Source organism: Kryptolebias marmoratus, linkage group LG15 (genome assembly GCF_001649575.2).
Source record: "Kryptolebias marmoratus isolate JLee-2015 linkage group LG15, ASM164957v2, whole genome shotgun sequence".
Lineage (NCBI taxonomy): Eukaryota > Metazoa > Chordata > Actinopteri > Cyprinodontiformes > Rivulidae > Kryptolebias > Kryptolebias marmoratus.
This window is the reverse complement of record NC_051444.1, coordinates 5,798,973-5,809,037: the sequence shown is the minus strand read 5'-3', so window position 1 is coordinate 5,809,037 and position 10,065 is coordinate 5,798,973.

Sequence of the window (10,065 nt, the reverse complement as noted above, 5' to 3'; positions counted from 1 at the left end):
CATGAGACAAGATACTCCTAGGAGTACGTATTGAAGATGTCTCAGCCCCTACTACACCATTTGTTTTCTCAGTAGAAATCCAGCTGTTCTGTGAAGGCGTCAGAGGTTTGTTACAGAACATTAGTGATTAAACAGCATCATGAAGACCAAGGAACACAACTGCAAACCTATCAAGACATGGCTGTCCACCTAAACTGCAAGGAGAGCATTAATCTGAAAAGCATCCAAGAAGTCCCGTGGTAATTCTGGAGGAGCTGCAGAGATCTACAGCTGAGCTCAGGTGGGTTTTCAGATTTGTTTTTTACATTACTTTGTGTTGGTCGTCATATAAAATCCCAGTTTTTGACAAAAACGTGTTAAAATGAGGAAATGTTCAAGGGGTATAAACTGTATAGCTGTACCTGTTCTCCACTGGATCTTAGACATTAATAATGTTGTCCCCTAATATTTTCTTACAGCTTCAAAAGCAAACAAAATAAAAGGATTTTCAAATTATTTAAACCCTTCATTCATGTAAAAACACAAAACTATTTAATGTGCTCAATGTTTAACAGCCCTTTTTATTTCCAAACTCACTCTGGTGTCTTTTCTCTTTTCTCTCATATTGCTGGAAAAGAGGCAGGCCAGTTGAAAAATGGATGCAACAGCAGTTACTGTTAACTTGTTAATTACAGGAATTTAATATAATATTGAGCAAAAGTCTCTGTGGAGATGAGGCAATTCTCAGTAGCAGTGCCTGACAGCAGAAACTGCCTGCGTTAAGGATAATGAGTGCAGGATTTACGCTGTCACGGTCGTTTATCAGCGCAGTTGTCACACAGCGGCAGGAGCCGTCATCAGAACCAGAGAGTTGTATCAGTGTGTCCTGCCATCAAACTGTGGTCTGACACGTCTTCTACATGACAATTCTGCAGCATAGCTTATAGTAAAGACATAACCAGAATTGTATTTTCCTCTGCAACCAAGACAACACACAGAGCATAATCATTTGCCAAGTATCAGAATACAAACACACATACAGGCACTGAGGCTGGGTGGATAATTTGAGATGTGGATGGCAGTAACAGTAATGTTTTCTATTTTCTCATGTTTACGAAGCATTTATCTGTATGGGAGGTTCTGTGCATGTGTATAAAAAAAAATCCTGTGTGCATTCTAACGCCAAACTCATTTAGAGAACTAAATGAAACACTCTGAAACTAAAATAGCCTTGTCTTGATTTGCAGAAATTACCTGCCCGCTTCTATTATTTTCCACTTCAGCTTCACCTTGCTCTGAGAACGCTCCTTTGACGGTCAAACGTGGGTGTCAACAGACACAGTTTTCCTTTATTTAATTGGGTGTCACCTGTAAGTGGAGCGGTGGAGAATCTGTCGACATCTGGTCGCTGTAATTTCTTCTCACCAGCAGTGATTTACGGATTTTTTTCTGACACACTTCAGTGATTTGATATCTGTATTTCAAGAGAAATTTCAGTGGTTACAATAAAGGGGTTACAGTTTTTTCTTTGAATCGCAAAAACTGTCTGTGACAACCAATATATTGGTAAATGTTTTGTCTTTGGGGTTTTATATCCTTATTATAACGTTATTTTCAAGGTTTGACCAAAACGGCTTCAACTTTAAATGATCTTAGTGTAAAATTGTGGCGCAAAAGACAACGGGCAGTATGCATCGTTATTTTTCTTTATCTTTATTCTTTCTTTACTTCTTTTTCTCCAGTCTTGTCACCTCAGTTCTGGTTATCTGTCCATCCATCCATGAGCTCCAATCAGGTGCATAGAAAGTTCAATCAGCCCATCATCACAGCTAAATGTGTCCAAAAGTCAAACAACATGATTACTTTTAAAGAGCAATGCGACTAAACCATGGTGACAGACTGTCAGGGATACTGAGAGCATAATTAATCTATATGTTTGCTCTGATGCCTTTTAATTTTCTGATTGATTGTTTGTGTGTTTTGCAGCTCAGCAGCTGAAAGGCCGAACCTAATGGTCAATTTTTGTCCCTCTCTATTGATTTCACGACAAGATTATTTTCCCTGGACTGGACTGATCAATTAATCATGGTTGATTTTCAATTGTCAGAATGTAAAATCATCCTTTAGTACCTCTGAGATTGATAAAGTAAGATTTGTTAGTCTTGAGGAAACCTGCTGGCATAATGACTTTTTTTATATGCACACATTTAGCAATAACCATTCAATATAAGAGAACAAGACTTTTATTAGTTTAATGTATCAGAAAATTTGATTTTTTTAAAGGACTAGACTGTTAATCAACACTGATTGCCAGTGTTATCAGGGTCCCATGAGAATGAGAGTAAATTTGATGGGATGATGAGAAGGATGGGTTGTGTCAGTCTGAATTGGTCCCATATAAGCCATTAAAGCAAAACACATTGACTAATATCCCCAATTAAAAGAAACTTCAATATTTGTGCTTCATATGCTGAGAAGACATGAGAATCTCCAACGGTTTGTTTGATAAATGAGTGTGAGTGAAGGGNTCGGGAGACCGGTTCCGCTCTGCGCTTGATGATGAGGCTCCTCCTCTTTTTTGATTAGTTTCTCTGTGGTTCAGATGAAGGGCAGGAGGTGAATTGATCTAAGCAGTGTTCAGTTCTTAGGCGGCAGCTGGACCGTTTGATGAAAGTCGGTCGGGGACAGCGAGTCCGTCGGCAGGGACGCGGGAGACTCAACGTCATTACTTGAATGTTGAAGGGAGGGAGGGTGAGATGAAGAGGGCGAACAGCCTGTTCCTTAGTCATGTGCTGACCTTCAGGAGACTTTCAACATGCAATAATAACCCGACTGTTACAATTTCCTCTGCACCTAACATCACTACCTTACACAAGCACTTGTCGCTTTCAGTTGTGTTTTTAAACGAGTGAGAGCGTGCAAATAAATCCCAGTTAGGCAGGCGATAATGTATTTGTCATTTATCTGTTGTTTTGGCAGAATATCTCATAAACCACTGAAAGTAATAATTGCGTTAAAACTGTTAGAGTCAACCCACTGTATCTGTTGAAAACAGATAATTGACCTTAGCTAACACAAAATGAGCTACAACACAGATATTAAGCTAAAACCTGGTGTGCTAATAGCTGAGAGATATACCCATTGCATACTCGAAACACTAACAGCTTTGGCATTAAGTGTTGGTGTCAATCATGTCTGTTTGTTAGCCAAATATTTCAGGAACCACTTGTTCAAGTCTAATACAGCTCATTATGCTTAGAACACCATATCCACAGAAAAGCATAGTGATGGCAGCATCATGCTATGGAGATGGGAAGGAAATGGGAAACTTGTCAGATTAAAGGAAAGATGGATGGAGAAAAATTCAGATACATTCTTGGGAGGAGCTTGTCTGAGTCTTCCAAAAACTTGAGACTGGGATGAACAATGACCCTAAACACACCACTGAAGCAACACTGCAGACCTCAGTCTAACTGGGAATTCTTGTTGGACACAAACAGTAAGCATCCAACGTGACGGAGCGGTTTGGTCATGTTTGGTCATAAAAATGGACAAAATTCCCATAGTGAGATGAACCTAAATTATAGAGACATAACTGGGGATTTGCTGCTGTAAGTGCTACAAAAGGTGTTGACACAAAGTTTTAATCTGTGTGTGTGGAGTACTCCAAGGCTCAACTCTTGGTCCAAAATTATTCAGTCTTTACTGTATATGCATCCTCTGAACATGGGGCCTTTCTGTGGGGAGTTTGTATGTTCTCCCTCTTACTTTTTATTTTCACCAAAACCTCCTCTACACAGACTGCAGCTAATCCAGCATGTTTATTATTTTTGTTTCACTTTGTTTTGTGAAATGTCTGTGGTTCATGCATTTCATCTAGTTGTACTTTTGTATTTATTAAAAAGCACATTGCTTTGCTTTGTGCATGAAAAATATTTTTTATAATAAATCTTATTCTCCTATAATAATTAGTAATATTGTTTGCACCAGAGGCATTTAAGTTAAACCATAAACTTCCCAGAATTTTTCACCCACATGCTAAAATGAAGGCTGGAGATCACTAACCAGAAACTGAGATTTGTTTGATTCGGCACACATTTCCCAGTCAATGCTGCAGCCAGCCATGAAGCATTGGTGACTAATTGATGACTTTGTGGTTTGAATACTCATACATACTGAGCAGCAGCACAAAACTCCTGGATGTGTCACCAGCAGCAGGATCTGCTCTGGTTATTAAGTGTCTCCTTTGCGACGCGCTTGACAGGCATTATCTTTCCTGAAACTACATGTGGCTCCTCGGTTATTGAAATGCAAATTTGAAAAAAAAAAGAAAAAGGAAAAGACACTACATGGGTGGCAGACTTCAGCATATTCCCCATATTAAAGCTGGGAGGATGTAGGACTGTATCATATTGTAGGTATCTGTCTGTTCTCAGCCCTGAGGAGGAATGATGTGATCTAAATCAGCTGAAAACAAACTCACCTCTGGTGACCGCTGTGTGCCTCCACGTGATGAAGGCTCCTGTTATCATCAAATTTGGCTCCACATTTTCTTAAATATACTTGATCTCCTCGAAGTAGAAGGAGATGAAACAACAGAAGTAGGAAAACAACAGTGAGATTCTGAAAAGTTTAAGATGTCAGGTCAGACTCTTCCTGAGATAGATTATCGTTCTTTCATGTGACAAAATGCAAAATGATGAAATTACTCATAGTGTAGCTTTCTATCAAATTAGCATACAGGGAATTTTAATATTTCAGCACTTTTTCTGTAAACTACACCTGCTTTAGGCATTTGACGGTGAATTCATGACCTGCAGCTTTTTGTTCCTCATTTAAAAAGCATCTGCAATTATGAACGCTGCGATTAACGAGTAAAATCAGGCAACCTTGAATCCTTTTTTTTTTAAACATCTCCATATGAAAAGTGCTGCTAGTGGGATGCATAATGAATTATTCACGCTCCGTCTTTGTGTGTACAGTATGTAAATGATAAGAGATGGCTAAGATAATAGAATAAAGGTGAGTGGTGAGGGGAGGAGCGACTGCTTTTCCTAACACAACTAAATATTCTCAAATGCTCATTAAATAAAATTCACTCCGGTTCTGTAACACTCCAGACCAGCCACATACATGTGCTGTATGCATAATTGCATTTGTGCATGAAGTTTAAATATGGAGCCATTAAATTATTTATGCCAGCTGACTTATTTTAGTGGAACAGAGAAGGCAGAAACAAAAAGGGTGTAGTGACTGGAGATAATGGCAACTATTCATGAAAGAGCTGGAGGGCAGATGATTTATATTTTCTACTTTAATTATTTTCTGTATTTTATACTTTATGAAAATGATCATGTTTGCTCTGGTTGCCCACTTTTCCTTAGCTGGTCTCCAGATATTTGATATGAATATGGTTTGAGACACTAAGTTAAATAAACACAATTTTTTACATGTGTATTTTGAATATCTTTTGTTTATTATTAAGATTTCGGCATTATGATGTGTTGTGTATTTTATCTTGTTTCTGTTTTCACTCAGTGGCCAGCACAGCAAAGATTTATTGTTTTTGTGCAGTGACAAAGCCTTTCCTTCATTTTATTTAACCACTGATCTCCTGCTCAAAAGGCATTGCAGCAGTTCCATCGCACTGACACGGCTAAGATCCTGTGGGACTTCCTGACAAACAGGTAAACTAACCAAATGGACAATGTGGGGTTTGACAAACTACAGATAAGGTCAGTAGAGGTGGAGCAATTTCAAGCAACATAAATAATGAAGGAACACAAGAAGCTGAAGAAATACTAAGGGCTGAAAAAGGAAACAGGGAAGTTGTGGAAAGTCGAGGTCTCAGTGGTCATCAGAGCACTTGGGGTTTGGATTGTTAAACTAAGAAAGATGCTGTTGTAGCATATAAAACCAAAGTTACCGTACTGCTCCAAACCACACGTGTCCATTGTTTTTATCAGCTCAGTCAGTTTTTGCTCTCTGAGGAAGCATTCGCAGCGTGCGGGTGGAGCGATTAGCTCCGTGAATGCAGGATGAAGGCAGGCAGCCCCCTCAGGGAAGTGCTGACAAATTTCCAGATATTGATTGGACGCAGGAGTTTCTGGACACATATGTCCAACCTGATCCTTTCAAAGGCCGATGAGACACAACAAACTTCAAACAGGTCGCCAGAGGGATATTAAATGTTCTGACAAAGATCTATGGACTGTAAAGTAAAAATGTGTGTCTTTCTGAAAGCCTTATTGCTGCTCGGTTCACTGTACACAGCAATATGCAGCACTGGTTGACTGATTGCCCTGGGAGGGTTTATGGTTGTTGTTATTGGACCTTGTGTAAGTGAGTGTGTGTGTGTAGATGTGTGTACTGTCCCTCCAGTTAGTGAGACTCAGGTCTGTTTGTATTGACATAGTAAAGAAACTGCACCATCGTCAGCAATACTCGACAAGACAGTCAATCACTGCCCCCACGACCCGAATGCTCCCTTCCTCTTGGGTTTAATACATGCACATACTGATACACACACACACACACACACACACCGGGACATGTTTTATACACACATTCCACCCACTGGGTCACACATCCTGACTGTGCAGGAAGATTGTTCTATTGCCACAAAAAAAGACAAATTAAACAAGTTCTTGAAAGCAAAAGTCTTTGATTTTGCTCATGAGTAAAACAAAAATACATACCACATTTTCCAAAAACAACAATATTGCACAATTTTGACATTCCAGTGTAGGCATTTACTTTTTAAATACATAGACATTTAGAAGACTAATTAAAAGACCTTGTTTTAGCAAATGTACCACAGTGCTGCCACCAGAGGAAAGCCTTAAAACTCTCTGAAACAACCTGAAGTTGCGACTCTTGGTTGCTTTATGGCAGCTGTTTGTGTTGTAGCTGTACTTTGTTAAAGAGATAGGAGTTCAAAAGGACAAAACTCTCCTAAATGGGGAAATGTAAATAGGTGTTTCCTGGGGTATCCAATCATGTGTTCTTCTTATTTTTTTTTTTATAAATCCCCACCAAGGCATGTGATAATGTAGTTGCCTGTGTCTCTGAACCATTTTCAACAAAGATAACCTTTGGAGTCAACTTGATTCAAAATGGCCACCACATCTCATCAACTTTAGCAAACACAAAACTGTCAACACAACGCTGTCAGTTTTACAAATATTGAGCAACAATCTGAAGTGGTAGTAGCTGGAAGTTACCTTCAAGACACACTCTGAGCACTGTTGTATCACATTGTTTAAAACTTTGACATGCTAGGCAGCAGGTAATACGCATTCCTTCAAGAAATGCTATTTTTTGTGTATTTTTATTTTATTTTTCATGCCTCATGTTCTTGTGGACTCAAGCTAACCTTTAACCAATCAGTATTCCAATTTAGGGTCCTCTGTCTGTGTTGGCTGAAAAGCCACAAACCTTCACTGTGCACAAAGTGGGGTTGATGCAGATTCAGACATCATAACTCGTATGCATATATTTTTAAATATATTACAGTTTCAGCAAATATTCAGTGTTTTTGTTTCAGGTCCAGTTTGAACATCTTCTCCAGCCTGTAGCTTTTTGTTTTAACTAAACTCTTTACTTTTAAATAATAGTTTTCTACCATTTTGTTTGGGGCTTTTTAAAAATCAGATTTCTGGATCTTTGTATTGATTTTCCTCAATTAATAAATCTTTAATTAGTTCAGGTCATTTCAACTATAAATTTTGATTATTACTTTGACTGTGACACACATTGGAGCAAATAATGCTGCAAAGACCTGCAAGATGCATCAATCATTCTTCAATCAATATACCATGTTTTTAACTAACAACTTTTTGGAACTCACCTTGTTGATATTAAAATACTATTTCATGAGTCAAACTGTATATTTTTTGATATGTTAAATAGATTCAGCTAAAGAAATTGTAACAAATTGTGCCTTTATCAGTGTCTGATAGTGACAAAATACCTACTCATCCAGTTATAGTTTTTTTTCCCTAACTTGTCTTTTATGTGTAGACACAACATTGATCCAACTTTTAGATGTAGGAGATTTTGTGTCACTAAAATGCTTCATTGTAAAAAAAATATATTATTATTATTATTATTATTATTATTATTATTATTATTATTATTATTATTATTATTATTATTAAATGTTTTGTCATTGAAAAAGTGTACATTCATTCATGACATGCAGTGACTGCCTCTGACCGTTAGGTGGCAATGTTTCTCTTTTCTGTGCGTCCAGAAGCTTTTTCTACATTGTGTGGTGTGTGTATGTGTGCGTGTGTGTGTGTGTGTGTGTGTGTGTGTGTGTGTGTGTGTGAGAGTGCGTGTGTGCGTGCCTGTGTGTGTGTGTGTGTTTCATCATCCATACATTACCAAGCATGCAGACCAATAGCATTGTGCCCATAGGCTGAGACAACAAAAGAACGGCCTGTTCCCTGTAATGGCTGCAATAACAGGACAAAGGCCACTGAGGTGGAGGGACTTTCTGTACCATTTACACAGAAAAATGGTTTCCAAACTAAGCTACAATTTTAAACCTGACCTCTTTAAAAAAGGTGGTAATATCTTAATCTAAGCTGATAAACGTGTTGCACCTTGTTGTTGCACCTTTAATCTGCCCTTTTAATATAATCATTACTGTGATCCAGTTACTGTCTCATTCAATATGCAAAAAATATTTCTCTGATGAGCTCACTAGTATTTTACCGTCACCGATTGATTGTGCGATTAGCGGCCCAGCGAGGTCCACCCACTTCATGTCCAGTTAAGAGTAATAGTTATTGAGTAAGCTGTCAATGGTAAAGAAGGTCATTGACCAGAGGAACATGGTGATGGAGGCAGGGGGGGTTGGGGCAGCAGCTGCAGCATCCACCCTGACCTTCACCTTGCCTCCACAGCAGCCCACTGATTTGATTAGACAAACCGGCAGCCATGGTGACCCCCCCCAACCTGTGATCACCTGCCCGCTCATCCCTCCACTTTAACCCAAGTCTTTGATCACATGAAGGTTGGAAATGGGTCTTGTGTTTCAGTACAGGGGTTGGTACAGCCATTAGGATGACTATTCTTCATCCTGCGGGTGATGATGCAACATGAGAGCAATCATTCCACATGATCCAATCTCAGTGAACCACAGGATTAAAGTGGACCCTGGGGCCAGTCTTCATGTTTATGGGTTCCTGTTGTCAATAAGACAAGCTCAGCAGCTTCATATTGTTATGTTTGTTGTCCTAAAGCTTCAATCACGGGCGCTGTATACATAAAATATCCCAGTTTGCTTACTGTTCTGTTGGGGTTATACCTTGACAGAAGAGGATTAAGTGGACTTATTAACACAGATACTGCAGCATGTTGCATCAGTTGTAAAACACAAATCAAATAGAGCTGAAAAGAAAATTTAAAAACAATGGTGAAAAAATAAAGCTGCTTTCTAAACCGCCTTTAACCAACCGACATAATCTCACTTTTAGGTCTTTCATAAATGTGTCTGAATACAAGATTAAGGAGCTGTTTGGCGCAAGTTCATTAAAGCAGACGAAATGGTGGAAATAAATTCTTGCGGGACTTCTGAGAAGGAAGGAGGCGAAGTGAATAATGGAGGAACAGCAGGTTAATGGTGGCTGCAGATATTTGGGAGAAGATTATTAGAGCCGAGGACTCAATAGGACATTTTTTATTATTTTTTTTACAACAAGCTATTTTAGTTTGGTTTACTACAAACACATGTGTGTGTCAAAACAAACATTCAGATACTTAATCAAGACTGGATGAACCAAAAATTCAAGTTGTACCAGAGATTAGATAGTTTGGTAGCAATATTTAATACAGCCAAGTATTTACCTGGTAGACGTACTGTAACTGGTTAAGTACCTTGTAACTACCTATTATGTGCCCGGTAAGGGTAATAAGTAATTTCATAACAGAGCCCAATCCTCAAAGGTACCAACTATGCAACCAGTAAGCAACTGGAAAGTACTAGGCAAGTACTCAGTATGTTCCAGGTAAGTACTCAGAATGTACCTAATAAAACTGTATTATTTATAATTCACAAAATGACACACTGATTTGAAA